At 37.7% G+C, this 17,845-nt stretch overlaps 1 protein-coding gene across 5 annotated transcripts in view; it reads left to right on the plus strand.

Moving 5' to 3' along the window:
* Positions 1-17,845, plus strand: part of cacna2d2a (calcium channel, voltage-dependent, alpha 2/delta subunit 2a) — a 248,431-nt gene that overhangs the window by 161,980 nt on the left and 68,606 nt on the right. The window lies entirely within an intron of this gene.

The raw sequence follows: 17,845 nt of genomic DNA on the forward strand, positions 1-17,845 counted from the left end.
AAACTGAAATTGGTATAATATTTTAAAACGTAAACCTAACCGTTTTAATAGGAGCTGTGTTGGCTTTAGAGGGCTGCCAGAAAAGGATTATTTTCTGTCATGCTTGGCTCTACGTCCAGCCTGTAGGGTGCCTTGGAGAGCATGTCTGGGGAAACTAATGTGGGCAGATTGTTGTCCTCTGGGTCTTGATGGGTCCAGATCTACAATAAATCTGTGGGTTTAGTATTATCAGAAGAGAGGCAGTGTGAGTGGGCAGACTCTGTCCTCAGGGGGAAGCTGGAGGAAAGGCTGAGAAAGAAAAGCTATGGAGGTGGAGCATGCAGTCTAAAGTACAGTAGAATGGCAACAGCTGATGTAAAACTCTGTGCTCTTTGTATTTTAGGTTATCTGTGTAGTGTTTCCTAACAAATACACCGTTTTTGCAAAAATAGCCTTTTTTATAGAGAGTCAAAATGAAGTGGATGTTCATGAACTAACTGAGAAGCTCTGACAGAACAAAAACAGGTTAAAGGCCAGAGATAAAGGAAAGACACATTAAGAAAAGAAAACAGTTTAAAAAAAAAATCTTTTTATAGCAGTCCTTCAGCAGCTCAATGAGGCGATGTGTGCGTTTTGGTTTGATGTGTCTGCTAGGCCCCATGTCCGTTTATTGAGATTGAGCAGGTCCCCTAAGCGCGGTAATGAACCATTTTATAATTCATTATCCCTCTACTGATCTCTGCAGCAAAGTCTGCAAACTTCCTAATTAGCTTAGGTCAAACATTTGTGCAGTTTTCTTCGAATTATCATTGCTTGCTATGAATTGGTCACCACGGCATTGGCGCAGATGAGTAAACGGATGTGGGCAGGGTTGTCTAAAGAGAAACAGGTTTGTTAAGTTGCAGATAACAACTGTACAGGGGGGAATTTGAGAAGGAAGAAATATGTCTGAATTTGTTGGGTCATTTCAGAGATGTGGTGGAAGTAGATCCTCAGATTGAACATACCAACTTAAACCTAGGCATTTGTTTATATATGACTTTGTGTTGAAAATATGCACCCTTGTAAATAATTTTATTGGTCTTGATGAATATAGAAAATATTTGAATTTTATTTTTATCTCCAGGACTAATTCTCTTTCCTATTTTTAAAAGATCCAGCCGTCCACCCATCCCAGCTGTTTATGTAGGGTTTAATAGTTACCAGGTCTTCAATACTTGAGTACTGGAGAGATATCAGCCACAGTGAACTTTTTATCCATGCTTTTGTAACAAAATTTTAAAAATGACTTGGATCTTAGAGCATATTTCATTTTTAAATAACTTTAATTGACTTTGTTGTTGGTGTTTTTGCATGAGAACATGCGCCCTCCTTTTCCTGCAGGGTGTGTAGCGAGCCACTATTGAATATGTGAAGATTGAATTAACTTTGAAGTTTAAATTTGCAGCATAGAGGCATTTCCTTGACCCAGCCTAACCTCATGTTGTCGCTTTACTGTTGTTGTCAGGAACAGTAAGGAACATGGTTATCACAGATTGATAGCTAAATCTCACTAACAGTATGTGCAGATGATAAAGAGGAACTTCAGGAACCATCGTTAGCAGCCCATCCCTTATCCTGCTATCCTGCTCTCCTCCTATAAAATTTGTCATACTAGCTTTACAAACCTGACTCACTTAAACCAGTTCTGTCAGAAAGACTGTAAGAAGCCTGTGAAGGGATACCCAAAATTTTAAGACCGAACAGTTTAAAAGACGATTCTACCAAATACTGAGGATGTGTATGTAAACCTCTGTTTAGTGGTTTACATGCTTATTTCAATATAAAGTGATCCTAATGTGAACAAATGCATTGAAAGTGACTTTTTCATTTACGAATATAATTAACAAAAATGTAAATGTTTCATAGACTGTGTTAAAGAAAATCTCTATTTCAGTTCCAGTTTGACCCATCTTTGTATTTTAGATTTTGAACAAGAGCATCACATGCAACCCAGACTTTTTAACAATTGTAAAATAGCCCTTGCTAAAAATCAGATGCTAACTCATCCTCCTTAAAAAGCCACTGTGAATGGCCTTACTGCTTTACAGTGTCTACAAATCTTTGGCACCTTATGGCTCACTCTGTCACAATCTTTTTATCGGATGCCCAAAATGCTGCCTCACAAGTTAAACTAAATCTAGTTTCCTGAGTGATCTTCTTTTAGTCCAGACCACTGAAAACAAATGAGCAAGCTTTTTTTTTTTTTTTTTGGTTTCAAGCTTAAAGCTTTCACCTTCATATCCCAAGCTCATAGCAACAGCTTACTGTTCTCTCACTAGAGAAATTCACATGTTTGCAGCCACCTGCTGGGGCTTTGCAACAGACTTCTTTATGAGAAGAAAGGTAATTTTATGATTGCAAGACCTCTTGCCACGCCTTCTAGCTAGAAATGTTTTTGGGCTAGCCCGCAGTTAGCTTTTTATTATACTGACTGACGTGCTTACTCTTAAAGGTTGTTGGAAGTGTTTGTTTTTAAAGCCACATTTTCTTAGCAAGGGTGACAGGTAGTAGCCAAGCCATGGCAGTCTGCTGGTTTATTTTATATATATACCACAGCAGCAAAAGACTTCAAAACAGTTGGGTTTTCTTAATATATATTACTACTGCTCAGTAGGGGAGCAGGGGAATGACACTTGGCGCCTTGTAGAGTTGGAGAAAAAGTCCCTCCTTGTTTATGCATCTAACCAAAAGGAGTTTTAACTGGTGGAAAGAAAAAAAATTTGGTGGCTTCTGCAGTTCTGACTTTAAATCCGTAAACTGAAATTTTCACTCGGTTTAGTTTAAACTTAACTCCAACGGTTGTGGCCCATTTCTGCTGCTACATTGTCATATAACAGTGACATTATTATTGCATATAATCCAATTAAACTAAACCTAAGTTAAACCTTTCAAAAGCGAATATTAGATGTTACATTTAAACTCTGCTAGGTAAATCGAGCTAAATGTTTTTATTAGGAGCTATAATGCAACAAACAACAAAAAATAAATCTTGCATTCTCCTCCTTAAACTTGATGTTCTTTGTTCTTCAATGTTGCTCATATGTTGCTACAGGGCTGTCTGCTATGGCTGCTTCCCAGCAAAGAGGGGTTTGGAATAAAAAATAATAATTCAGGACACCTCTGAAGTGAGATCATATGCAGTGTGTGCAGAAACTCAGTAATACACAAAGAGCAGAGAGAGTCGGCGCAGGTTTGAGTTGTGAGTTTTAAATATGAGACATATATGCGTTTGTCAAGTTTCTCTTGATTTAGATTCTTATATTTCACCTGCTTTAAATCAGAGCTTGAAAATAAGCTTCAGGGACACAGACAATATTTTAGAGATGCAGTTGTTTTCCTGCAAAGTGGGACAAAATGAGGCATATGTTTGTTACTTCTTGTTATTACTCACATAATGAATGTCCCCTTGGTATTTTGCCATGTATCAAAATTCCTCCTCCCTAACCCAAATATAATTTAAGGATTTGGCAAAGCTAAATAACTAAGTGTAGCTTTTGTCAGCCAGAGTGCATCAGTATGTGTGTTTCCATTTGTACAAATGTAGTCTGTTTTCATTTTAACACTTTGCCTCCAGCAGAGGAAGCTTCACTGTCGACCAGCTCACACCATGCTGGAGATCAACTCAGCCTCTCTCAACATCAAACCAGATTTAAATGTAGGGGGGGAAAAAAGCAAAAGTAATTTGTGAAAATAGAAAAAAAAGTGAGGAAAAGGGATTTAAAGTTAAACCAAAAGACTGTCTAAAACCCGCGGGCTGCATCTCTTTCATTCTCGACTTTACTGACTCCATTTCTGCTCTCTCTCTCTCTCTGCCCTGCACCCATCCCAGCCCTATAGTGTGTGCCCAGTGAAGGGGCACTATCATTTACCCACACTCTAATTAGAACAGTCAGCACAGCAAACTCTTCTTCACTCACCAGCAGGCTCACAAATTACATTTTCTGTGTTTGTTATTTACAGCTCCAGTTTTAATTGGAAAAGCTACTCTGAGGTGCACTTGGGAAGTATCCTGTCTGTTTTCTTCTGAATAATCGTTCTTCCTCTGAAAATGTGACTTTTGTTCGCTCACCATCAGAGTATGAGATTATCATTTACAAAAGACGAAATTGTTAATAACAGGTACACTGAATAGAAAAGTGTTGTCACCGGAAAATATGGGCCAGTTATGTTTTGTTTATTCCTGTTACACAGATAGGCACGATATATATCAAAACTATATGCTTTGGTATGATGGAAATCCTTTTTTTATGCAAAAACACGCTCAAGAGATGCACAGCATTAAAACACTCACTTCCAAAATCACAAATAACAGGTTATACAATTTTTAATGTTATATTTCAATAGTTGAATGTAAAATTGGATTTTTAAGGGTAGACCAACAAATATTTGCTCATAATTGTAAAGTATAACAAAACTAATGTGTTTTTTTAACTTTCTTTTTTTAACAAATACAAATCTAAAAAGTGTGGCATGCATTTATACTTAGCCCCATTGCACTGATACCAGTAAAAAAAAATCAAAAGCAACCAATTACTTTTCGGAGGTTACCTACTAAGTAAGTAGAGTCCATCTGTGTGTAAGTGAATCCTAGTATAAAACCAGATATTCTGTGAAGGCTTCAGATGTTTGTCACATTCAAACATCTTCTTTGGTCAAGAAGACCAAGCAACACAACAGATGGGTCGGGGATAAAGTTGTGGGAAATGTAATGTCCCAAGCTTTGAAAATCTTAGAGTGATTTTCAATCTGAAATCAGAGGTCATCTGAAAATTGAAAGCGTAAGGAACAACTTCAACCTTACCATAACATGGGTGCAAGAAGAGAAAAATACAAAGCAGGCGTTAAGGTACGTGCACACCGAACACAAACAAGACAGATTTTGTGCAATCATCTCCTGCCATTGGTCGCTTGACATTTTACCTCTCTCACAAACAATCCACGCTAGCAACACGCTGACAAAACGGTCATCAGGTAGATGGATCACCATTTAGGGACACAAACTACAGGCGTCTTTGGTTAGTAAATCATTGCTTAATAGAGGTATAGCCTAAATATGTAACATAAAACATAGTTTTTCTGGTTAAATTAATGCATGAAGAAGACCCTTAACGCGGCACAAATTGACAGAATTGTTCAGATTGTTGAACTTGAGCGAAAACTTCACCTCATTCTATTCACAGTTCTATTTGCGTGTCTACTGCGCTGTTCAGTTTTGCTTCTCTCTAGTTGTAGTTTTGCTTCGCTTTATTCGCTCCAATGCGTGCCGTTCGCATCGCTCAAAACACGTTGTTTGCATTGTATGCCAATAATTTGCTCCTTAACGCGCCATCGCATTCGATGTGAACGTAACAGTTAAAAAGGTCTGTGGGGACCTTCTAAGTCCTGCTAAATGGGACAGCAGCATCCTCTGCTGTCTGGTCTGGACCTACAGCTACTGACTGTAGGGATTCTATGTAATGGCTTTGCTGCATTGAGGTAACATAGCTATGACTGTCTAGGAGTGAATAATATTAACTTCTGCAAGAGTATAAAACTTAATGTAACTGTGAATTGTCTTTAATAGTAATGGAATTTTTTTTTCACCATATTTTCAGCTCGTCTGATTTAAATCTCTGTATGTAATAAAGGATGAGGTTCATGGCTAGCTAAAGTTAACGTGCCGTCTTTCCAGAGAGAGAACGAACTGTTTAGTCTCGTCTTTTGTTTTGGCAGCAGGGATGCCTCAGCCTAAAATATTTTATAATGCTGTTAATATTATATAGTTTGTAAAATGTGACAATGTTGAAATATTTCAAGTTGTAACAAACCATTACTATAGAAAATGTAGAAGGAATTCTGGGTAATCTGTAGACTGACACTATTAATGCAGAATGAGAACGCAATAAAAGTAACATTTTTGACACATTTTGTTGGGATTGGGGTGCCTGAAAATATTTTATCCTTCAAAAGGAGGCATAACAGAAAACATTTGAGAACCACTAGTGTAGATTGTTTTAGAATGACCCAGTCAAAGTCCAGACATAAATCTAATTGAGTCTGCTCATTTGTAAACAAAAATTTTTAAATCATCACAACTCAATTTCCTTCCACTTTATGATTATACTTAAACAATTCCTGTAAAATTCTTGTGATAGAGACCAAGAGGTTTCAACAGTTTTTTTCAAGCCATTAAAGAAATATATATATTTTTTTGTTTTCAGATCTTGTAAAAGATTAAAACAGTGTGCTGCAGTAAATGCAGTTAGTCAATAAAACATTGATTAAAGGATCTTTCTAAGTCTAAAAATAAATTGTTTAGGTAGCTGCTTTGCATACGGAGAAATTCTTTGACAGCTATGTGAACTTTAAAGAACAAAAAGTTCAATTTGGATTATTCTCTACATGTTGTTTTTTCTTCTAACAAAGCCATGAAAAGACACACTTTTTCTCTGTGAAGACTGAGGGAGGAAAAAAAAAAATCTGTGTGTTTGGATGTGTGAGATGCTGCCAGTTCCTGTTGCTGCCGTTTTCCCTCTGCGGGATGAAAGGCTTTAAGGTTCAGGCTCTTTTAACACTCAGCCATGCTCAAAATCAGGCCTGAAGGAAAGAAGAGGAGACAGGAAGGAAACAGGAGAACGGCGGGAGAGAGATGGAGAATGAACTGTGCTGACAATACGGCGGGGAAGAGAAGAAAGGTGATACATGCAGCAGAAGCGGAGGTGCTGCTGCGCAGTGATATTTGAACTGTGGAGGAAGTTATTGGTACATCAGGCTGCCGGTTTGTTTTTATTTGGAGCCTGTGAGGTCTTCAGAATAAACAGCGGTACCTGATCTCTGCTGCTCAGAAAGCACATTGCTGTGGGGAGAGAAAAAAAAAATCTGCTGTTCAGAGACGGAAGCAAAAAAGATGAGATATGAATATCTGAAAATGTGGAAAATAAAATAACAAAACATCAATCAGGACAAGTGAATATCAGAAGGTTAATAGACATAGTCACAGTGGGGTTAACAGACTTTCTTTTTTGGTATAGAACACTTGTGTATTTTCTCAGCATATATGCTTTGAAATTCAAATATAAGCCCACTCCTGTGGAGAGCAAGCTGTTCCACTGTCACACAGCATGGCTGCTTTGACAGCACCAGAGCTTCCTATAGATGATTTAAATCATGTAACAAATGACAAATGAAAAGGTTAAAAACGTTATTTTATTTGAAATTAAAACATGAATATGAAACATACAAAAAGGGTAAATGGCATTCCATTATATATAGTTTTCTATTCACTAGCAAAGTAAATTTGCCGCAATCTATTAAAAAAAAAAACTTTAATGCAGATCTTATTCTTTTCTATTAAAGGAAAATTGGCTAGACCAGCGCTTATCCAAAAAGTCAGAAGCCATTTTTTTGGGTCACGAACATGGTGATCGTGTGTCCCGCTATGTGTTGGACTCCACATTATGTCACACATTATAATTGTTTTTTAAAAGTCAGAATTCATGGCAAACACCTGCTAGTGTCTACCAAATATCAGATGTTGGGGAGAATATCCGTGAATTACTTTGTGCAGCTCTATCCAGCTCTATTAAACATGGGGCGATTGCAAGTAGACCTCTCAACATCTTGTCGACCTTTTAGCTCCACTGTACTCAGAAACGTGGTGAAACAACGCACTCACGGGTTGGGGTTATTTATTTCGAGCTTTGAATTCTGTAAACCCGTGGTTCTCAAACTATGGTACAAGTACCACTGGAGGTACTTGGGCTTCCTTTTACAGTTCTCCAAATGTTGGTATCAGATGTTTGGTAAAGCTGAATCCAAGAACTTAGATTTTGAGATAATTTTGTGCCAACAGCACAAAGATGGGCACATAGCTCTTTGGCTTGTCAGAAATGTTCAAGAAGAGAATTGTCTTGGGAAAACTGTAGGAACTGCTAGTACAGAGCTGAAGCAGCAGACAGTAGTGAACCATGAACCTGTGTTGGTGGCTTCTCATGTGGTTTTTCATTTACCTTTGAAATCAAATCCCGGCTCTGAAAATGACAGCCAACCCGACCAAACGTGTTCAAGTTGGAACCTGGCTAACTTCTATTACCAAATACAGCTAACAATGCATTTTTTTTTTTTTTTTTTTTTTTTTTTTGCATCTTGTACTATTAAAAACCATAGCAATATGTTCACTAATGGAGGTTTTACAGTGTTGTGTGTGAAAGCTTTATTGAGATGGAAATCTCAAAAGTGCAAACAAACTGCAGCCATATTGGATTTTGAGGTCAGGTTTGATTGGAAACATTGTAATTTGTTGTTCTGACTTCTAGATTGTTTCTGTTAAAGTTTTCGAACTGCAAACTTGGACCTTTCAACTTTGGGGGAAGAAATTGATTGTATGATTAAATGGCATATTTTAGATATTTGTGTATTCTTTTTTAAAAGTGCCTTGAGATGACATTTGTTGTAAATTGGCACCATGTAATTAACAGAAACTGAAATTTAATTGATTTTTGTTTTTAAGACATCTGAGCAGAATGAAGTGCTGTCGTACCACCCTTTTCAAATGTCTATGAAATGACAGCCTGTATTTAATTAGGTGGTACTTGTGATAAAAAACCTCCTCTGGTGTAAGCAAGGAGGAGAAAATGTAGCAACAACGCTGTATGTAAACTACAGTGCAGACCACAAACGAAAGCGATCACAAAGTATAGTAGGGAAGATGACATTTTTTGATGTTTAGTCTGTTGTGATGTGTAGGAATGGCTGTAGTTGTGCCAATGAAGGGTGATGACTTGGCTTGAAAGTTTCTGAAGCCAAGTTACAAATCTGGAGAATTTTTTTTTTTTTTTTTTTTTTGCTGCCTCCTGACCCATTTAATTGCAGTAACATGCTTTGTGTTTTTAGTTTAATATTTGTTTTCAAATAAATTGAGTAAAGTCCGGTGGCTTAGGTTTAGAAAGTTAATTTAAAAAATGTAAAGCCAATAGTAAATGCTCGTCTAATTCATCAGGAAGAAGAAATAGAAATACTAGCTGGACAGAAATAGTCAGTAATATAAATGTTTTGGCCTTCATCTCAGTTTTAATAATGAGCCTACCTGATAATTTTGTGGCAAGTCCTTTAAAAAAAACAGTTTTTCTCTAGAGATTGAAATTTTTTTCTGTGATATCTTCAACAATATGTTCATATTTATTGAAGTCCATCAACTTTAACAGTTGCATTGGAGAAATGCAGACCATAACTTAAATTATCGTTCAGATTCAAGAATGTCATCTTTAAAACAAATGCACTTCAGTGTTTGTGTTGTTAAATTTATAACATTTAAGCACACACAAACATGTCCCATGTGTGAATCAGGTCACCTTAGTCATGAAGCACCAAGGTTAAGGCTTTAGGATTAAATCCTTGTAGGCAGTAATTAAAAAAATATATTATTATTATTTTTATGCCAAAATTGTGACAATAATAAGAAACTGTCATTAGTTGACTAAAAAGATGATGATTGAAGATCATTATTTGACTTCTAACTGTGTATCTTTTTACCAGCTATGCAGTTGTTTTGTGTGTCAGGACAATTATTCATTATCACAAATCATAACAATTCTTGTAGAATACACTGAAATGAAACTTTTTCCAACCAACCGAGTTTGACAGTACATTGCATTTATTACAAGAGAACAAAAAAAAAAAAAAAAACGGTATAATTGCAAAGTGAAATGTTGATTGGTAATCGTAGTAGATTAAATTATTTTTTTTGTCAGTGCCATTATGTATGTGATCTCTTGGAGCCAAAATTGAAAAAATAAATAAAATCTAAATAAAACAATTAATTGCACCGACTTTGTTAGAGGCTGAAAAGTTTGGCAACAATTGAACAGGGCTATGTAGTGTTGTAGAGGATGAGATATGAGGTCATTTTAATCAAGCTGTAATCCAATGAAAGCAATTATCCTTCTCTGAAATAAGTATCAAGCAGAACAAAATAACATCAAGTAGAATTGACATCATCATGGTCATTTCTCCCTCTAACCATTTTTTAAATGTGTTTTAACTTTACCACCATGTGTCTCCTGATTTAAAGAAAAAATACTGTTTTGGAGCAGACAGCCAGACTCCTGAGTTGACTGAAAGGAAATCTGTAGAGTTAGCTACTGATTAGGGTCATGGCAGTGAGGCCCCCCGTAAGGTTTTTAGAGCTCATTGCCAAAGATAAATCATCAAAAGCTGCTCAACAGTTATAAGAAGGGGTTGATTGCTCAAATCCCAAAAAGTATTTCCCTGTTTGTTATTGAGAGGGCTATAAAATAACTTAGAACACATCTGTAGGCTGAGTGATTTTTCCTTCCACTTAACTTTCCATTGATATCCCAGATTAAGGCCTCATATGAACTGCCAGCTTCTGTCTGTCTTTTTATGATTCTGTCTCTATTATGTATCATTATACATGGTTATATTTTGAAAGATACCTGTCATTCCCCTTTCCTACTTCTTGATTGAGCGAAAATCTCTTTAAATCTAGATCTGCCAGAGTTTAGAATGTTTTTGACCGTATCTTAATTTTTATCACATTTGGGATTACAATTAAACATGACAAGATGACATTGGAGAACTTGCCGGTCATTTATTAGGGTCATGTTTATTTACCGATTTCCAGAAAAGGTTTTAAATGTTACTCAAAACAACTGGGCATGCTTTGGAGGAGTCCTAACGTACCTATTTCTACCGTTACAGTCTGTTCTAGCGCACCCTATACCGCCACCTTCAGGTTTCTCTACTCACATTTCTTTTTTTCGTGTCAGACCACTGTTCTTCTATTTTTAGGTTGTTTCAGAATATCCCTACAATTTAGTGTCTCTGTTTTACCCTCAGACAGTGGCGGCGTAAATGATTACAAATCTTCAAAGTGCTTCAGCTAATAGGTTTAGCTCCAAATACCATCATGGATTTCCCATGAGGGACCACTTTTGGCTTACTACAAGTGATATTTCTCTGCTCTGTGTGCATAATAAGGACATGTACTTATTTTTATAGAGTTGGATTAATACAGGGCATAAGGGACAGATCGGTTCAGTCTTAATCTGAGGTACATCGCTGTGAAGAATGTACGTTCGTGGGGGTTTAGGAGAAGGGTGGGATAGAGGCCAGCGTGGTGGGAGTTGAGGAATGATCTCACACAGCGACGCTCCATAAATCCAGCTCATAATTGTTTCCCTACTTGGTGTGCAGTCTTGCTCCATAAAGGTGCAAAGCCAAGGGTGCTTTAAATGTCAAGGGAGCGGCGCGCTGATGAATTACCTTTTAAAGATATCAGAGAGAAGCGCATTTCAGGTGAAAGATGAGGCTAAGCCGCCACTCCTAGGCCGTGTCTGACTGCGCGAGCGCACCCTCCCACCACCTCCACCCAGGGGAAATTTGTCTTTTTATCAACTGTCCAGAGAAGTCGCAGCATATCCTGACTGAATAAATCAAAGAGAATTAGTTTTCTGTGTTCTCTTATCTCTGATGTGCCGGTTTTTCTGCAGAGATCACCTGCAGATATGCATTCCTGCGTGCGAATGTTTGTGTTTTGGCAGATTTGCCCCGACGCAGCGGGAGGTGGCTCACATGTGGCTGTTTTAGTTTTGGCTGGAAGCATAAATGCACATGGACCTTCTTCTTGCTCTTATCAGCAGTCAGTCGCAGACTCTCACTGAAGAAAACTTGAAATGCAAGAACTACAGTTAGCAGTGTTTAACGCTATGCTGTTAGACATCACTGTGTAAAGGTTTTAAACCAGGGGTGTCAAACATACGGCCCGCGGGCCGGTTCTGGCCCGCCGAACAATTTAGTCCGGCCCGGTGGCTAAATGCATTATCATAACACACAAACAGATTTCACTCAGGATCATTTAGTTGTCAGACGGAAAATCTTGCAAAACCTCTCAAGATCAAACGTGAGTTCAGAGTAAATAAACATGGATGACGAGGAAGAATAATAAGATAAGATAAGATAGTCTTTATTGATCTCACATTGGAGAAATTCACTTGTCACATCAGCTCAATAGTCAGTCAATAGTCAGGAGAAGGTGCCAAAGGTAGGAAAGAGTGCATCAGTTATATACAGTGTATCTTCCTATATACAGTGGATCAAAAAGAAAATGAGAAAAAAATAAGAATAGACAGAATAATGACGACAGTTTGTGGACTGATTTTAACAGAGAAAAGCAATACATTGAGACAATGCAAATGGAGAACTCTACATTTGCTGCACTATGACATGGAGGTGAGTTGGGTGGGGGTTCTCGGGGTCTCCCTCACCTCACTTTCTGATTGGCTGCACATCGCATTCAACAGGCGGCATGCTCGTTTGTCCTTGGGAAACAACCCACGCGCTAGGATATCGGGGCAAGACAATCCAACATGTTTGAGGTCCCAAAATTTTATTAAGCGGACCAGATCACTCTTAATACACCACACACTGCAGGAATATCTATTAAGATTATCTTATTCGCAAAATGCATAGAACTGTTCATTTTAAATTGGTTTTATTGTTTCTTTTAAGAAGTTTTCCTGCGTTATCGTTTATTTATTTATTTTTTAAATGGATGTGTTTTAGCTTGTAGCAATGTACAGCACTTTGTTTCACTTTGTTGGTTGTTTTTTAAGCGCTTTATAAATAGAGATGGTATGGTAGCTGCAAAGTGTTTCTTAAATATAGGTTTTTATGAACGCGGAAATCCGCACACGTCGGTGTCATAGCTGGCTGAGTACATGACAACCACCTAGCAACATGAAACGTGTTGTGAAATCAGCCAGGAGAGACAAAATCAGACTGTTTCTGAAATGTGAGAAGCTGCAGACTCCTGCCCCTGGGGACCAGCCCCCATCACAGCCGGTGGCACCGCAACAAAGCCATCCCTCCCAGCAACTAAGCTGTCCTCCTCACATCTTTCTCTTTGTACGGAGAGGGCCAGCATACTTTTGTAAGAAATATCATAAAAATGTAAAACAATTCCAGATCCTGTCTTTAAATGTTGCATTTCCCTTTATAAGTATGGCGGATTAATAGAGAGTAAATGGATTGCACCCCGCTTTTGATTTGGGAGAACACGTGACACTGAGCACTTTGGCGAGACTAATAAATGAAAGGTTGCATACCTCCACTGAGCAAGGATTAGAAATATGTTATGCATACATTTTCCTAGAGATGTCAGCAAAATGCATAGAACTGCGATATTTTTCTTAAATATTGATTTTTATGAACGTGGAAGTCTGTGCACCTCGGTAACGCAACTGGCTGCATCTTTGGCAACCGCCTAGCAATATAACATGACTGCTTCACGTCTTTCTGAGGTGCAATGAAATCTTCGGCAATTTAATAAAGGAAAGGTTGTCTGCCTTCCCTGAGCGAAGCTTGTATTATATTATGCAGATGTTTCACTGGAGATGTCATCAAAATCCATATAACTGCAGATGTTCTGCTTAAATGTTGTTTTCATTTGTGCTGGAATTTCGGTGACGCAGGCAGGAAATCTCACTTCCTTACGTTTTTCTGAGAAAACCTTCAGCAAAACTAATAAAGTAAAGGTTATCTATTTTTCCTGAACAAAAATTATGAAAATAATATCCACACTTCTCGGTAGGAATGTAGTCAAAATGCACATAAACACAATTGTTTTGCTTAAATGCTTACTTTTTCCACAGGCGACGGCAGCCATGTTATTTTTTTTTTCACTGGTGAAAACTTGATAGTCCCGTGACTTGGTTGATGAATTGGGCCAAATAAAATGTAAGCGTGACACATACTGAAGAGCTAAATTGTGACAATACTAAGTTTCCCCCCGTGGACCAACGCGGATATTACGCATTTTTCAGTGAATCTGGGTTGCGGAGGAAGCTGTTTCTAGATCACAGGCGTTGCGCTGAAATTTCACTCTTCTCCTAATGTTTAACGCAGTTAAGCTATATCAAAAAAATACCAAAAACACGTTTAGAAATGTAGAACAAGAACAAAGTTTACAGCTGATAAAGAGCATAGAGATGAGAAATTTGAATAGTTTATGCTGCAAACGTTGCTGGTGCTAAAAGCCTCTGTAATTTCTCTCTGAAACCTTCTGGTTCTTCAGGCCATCTGGACTCTTGGCAAATGTAAACACTGAGTTATGAGGGATAAAGCTCTTTGACTCTCTCATTCTGGTAGTTTGCTATGAATTTTACAGCATCACTGGCAATCAGCCTCCTGACATAACTCATCAAGCAACTACAGAAACAAAACCTGAGTGATCAGTGAAAATATGTTTTCATGATAAATCACCAAATTACGTTGTGGTCAATAACTTTTAGGGTAGATGGAGATATGAGGGGTAAATTCATACAAAGTATTTGATCAATATCTGTTTGGGTGTTTTATTGAGAGATTTGCTCAGTTGTTTGTTTTTAGTCCTCTTTTGATTTCATGGCCAAGAAACAGCCTTTTTTCCTTTCTGTAGAGCAGGCGCTCACTCGTGTTAATTTCTTTGTTTGTTTCCATCAATCACTCCAGACCCCCTCCCCAGATGGGTTTTTAAGTTTCTGCTCACTTGTAGAGCCGCTTCCAACCTCCTCTGTTCCTTCTTTGTGTTTGTGTCTTTACATTTTAAAGAAAAATAAGCCCAAGAGCTCCCCTCGGTGATGGGAGCAATTTGGCTTTCACACTCGTTCTCCAGATGTTGTTTGGACTGTATGTTTGTTGTCGGGGTTTTTTTGTGTTGTTGTTGTTTTTGACATATATTTGTTTTTGTGCAGTGATAGACAGTAATGATGCTAAGCTTTTGTTAGGAGCCACAATATTTCTCAAAGGCATGATGTAATGCAGCTGCCTGGTGGTAAATTAAAAGATATGTAATCATTTAGTGAGTTTTCTGGATGATTTTTTTTAATATGTGATCTTCCAATCTAAGAGAGAAACAGAATGAGAAATATTTGTTGCCTATTTGTTACCTCCTAACTAATGGCTCGTCAGAAACTTAGCGGTAATTGGAAGCATGGGAAAAGTGGATAATGATCGTTTATTTGTGTAAAATTCAAACGCAGTGTTGAGAAAAGCTGGACTTGTCTGTTCTGAGGCTTATCTAGCTTTGGTTGGCTGAGTAATTAAATCAGAAGAGCGAGTGAAGTTCTCCGCAGCTCAGCGCCTCTTCTTGTTTCCTCTTTAATCAGGTGGCTATTAAACCTCTGATTGCACTCCCCATCTTCTGACTTCAGCTTAGCTATTAAACACAGACTGAAAGCATTCTCACTGTGTGGATTTGTGTGTGCTTCCATTTTGTGTGTCGTTGAAAGAATTTATTGGAATAGAAAAAAGAAAACAATTGAGACCATGAGTAGAAGAAAAATAAGGACTGTGCAAAATACAAGTTAGAGAGTTGCATATTGATGCTGTACTCTTGTTATCCACCACCTGCAGTGTATTATTCCATTTACTGTTGAACAGTAGAGAAATGCTTTGGTCTGCAACGAGACGTTTTTTTTTTTTTTTTAACCATCAACTTGAGATACATATTACCTTATTTTTCCACTTAAACAGTGTATAGCATCATTTTTACAACTTCTTTCAGTCGTGTTTAGTTAATCACACTTATGCAGAAATATAAAAAGAAATGATTGAGGGCAAAAAAAACAAGCATAAACCACTGAAAAACACAGACGAAAGTTATAGGGAAATTGCGGTGAGGAAGAGGAGGATTGCAGTGAGAAACAGGAAGTCTGGAGCAACATTGTCCAAGAGCAGGACCTTGGAGACATAACAAACAGGGACTCTATTGATTGATTTAAAAGCACTAATACTGTGAATCCAGTGCCTATAATTCATCACCATTGTGATGATTTATGGGCAGCATTCAAACTTCTGCTCTGGTTCTGACCAACATTGTTACACAGATGTGAACAGGCATTAGTCAAAACGTTCCTCCAGACAGACATGTCACCAGAACGCCCAACTTTTTATTAGCAACCCTTGCGATGGTTTTACCCCAAAGAATTGACTGCAGTACAGTAATGTAGCAATCGGAATGTCATTTCAAAGATACTGTCTGTATGAAAACCCTAGCAGTTTCTCTACATTTAGGTGTTCCACAACAAGATGCTGTTTGGCCCTAAACAGTCACTTCAAGCTAATTTTGTTCATGAAGTGGATGAATGAAAGTTAAAAAAACTGACAAATAATCAGACTGCAGCTGAAATCAAACACTTTCTCCAATGTTTCACTGAGACTCAAAGCAACAACAACAAAAAATGCTATGGGATTGTTTGGAGGGAGCGATTGTTCACATTTTGTCCTGTTTTATACCAATGAAGGACATATAAATATTAGAAATCAAGGTGAAAAAAGCTGTTCTTAATCGATGAACTACGCTGAAAGCAACAGCTCCAGTTACTTCTGCAGTCTGGTTGTTTTCTTCCTTATCGAGCTGCTGTATCTGTCCTAACTCCACCATGTTCCTGACATGGAGGATCTTTGAAGCAAAAAGGCTCACTCGGTCATTTTTGTGTTGCTAATAAGCAGCCACACATCCATTATGCATCTCCACGTTGAAAAACAAAAAAAGTCCTTTTTGTCTGTTTCCTATGTACTACAGTTGCAGACATTGCGGATCCAGGTGACACGTCATCATCCATATATAGTACTCTCTTCCTGTTTTTAAGAGAGGGATAGCTGCAAAGGCTTGTTGTCAAAAAGTGAATACATGTCTACATTTAAAAAAAGTGAAATGCCGTTTAGGATTTACCTATGTTTCAAATTTAAAAAATCTCAAATAGTATATTTGCCCTTTAAAATGCCAAACGTTTGCATCTGCACAAGTGATTAACCAAGCATCCAGAAATTCCTGGCCCACCCCACAGAAAAAGTTACATTAGTCTGCTATCCAGCCTTCAGCTAGAGCCTCTGCCTCCGCATGCTGCGAGTGACATGCGGTATGACCCTCCTTCAAGGTGATCTACTCTGCGTGCTCCACAGAGATCACACAGATTAGACTAATGCCACGCTCAGACGGCCACCGCCGGCCCGAGGTTCCCACATACATCAATCCTGATGCACTCTGCTCACTCGTGCTGGCAGAGACAAGGTCATTCACCTCAACCTATGGCTTATTTGCAGAGACAAATCTGGGGTTTTGTTGGACTTTAGTCGAAATGCCTCTCTAATATTTTTTATTAAGTTGATTTCAAATAGATTACAACATGTAATTGAAAAGGGACAAGCTACAGCATAAACAGAGAAGGTATTAAGTTTGATCAGATCTGTAGTCTGAAACAAACAGCCAGCTGTGCTTGTATTAGTTTTAGCAAGTTGTAAAACTGCTAGATGGGTTGAAATGCTGTGTTCTGAAGGTCAGTAACTATAGCATTATTGTAGTCATATTTTCACTGTCAAATTTTAAATTATTTTCCCCAGGAAAAAGCGAAAAAGAATCGCATTTAAGAAATGGGATGATCACTTTCATTAAATACAGTAGTATATTGTCCTCCACATGTGCAAATATACACACTTTTCTGTGGAACTTCTTTGTATATATGTAAAAAGTAAGATGATAAAATGTGCTTGTAAATGTTCAAAAGACAATTTATTCATTGCATGCTTTGAGTTTGAGTTAATTAAACATAGTATAGTACAATGTTTTATAAAGACAAGAAAAATAAATTCAGTATAAGAATACATGTTCAAATGAGCTTTATCCCTGTATAAATGACATTTTGTTTCCAGACATGCTCACTGGTTTCAGGTTTACCTTGTCTGTAAACGGCCTAAATCTTAATTCTTTTTGGATTTTTATTATTTGTCCAAGAGTCTGTTCTTTTGGGCCTGGTTACATATTTGTAATCTTCTTTTTTTAATGATT

The sequence above is a fragment of the Fundulus heteroclitus genome, chromosome 20, assembly GCF_011125445.2.
Source record: "Fundulus heteroclitus isolate FHET01 chromosome 20, MU-UCD_Fhet_4.1, whole genome shotgun sequence".
NCBI classification, from domain to species: domain Eukaryota; kingdom Metazoa; phylum Chordata; class Actinopteri; order Cyprinodontiformes; family Fundulidae; genus Fundulus; species Fundulus heteroclitus.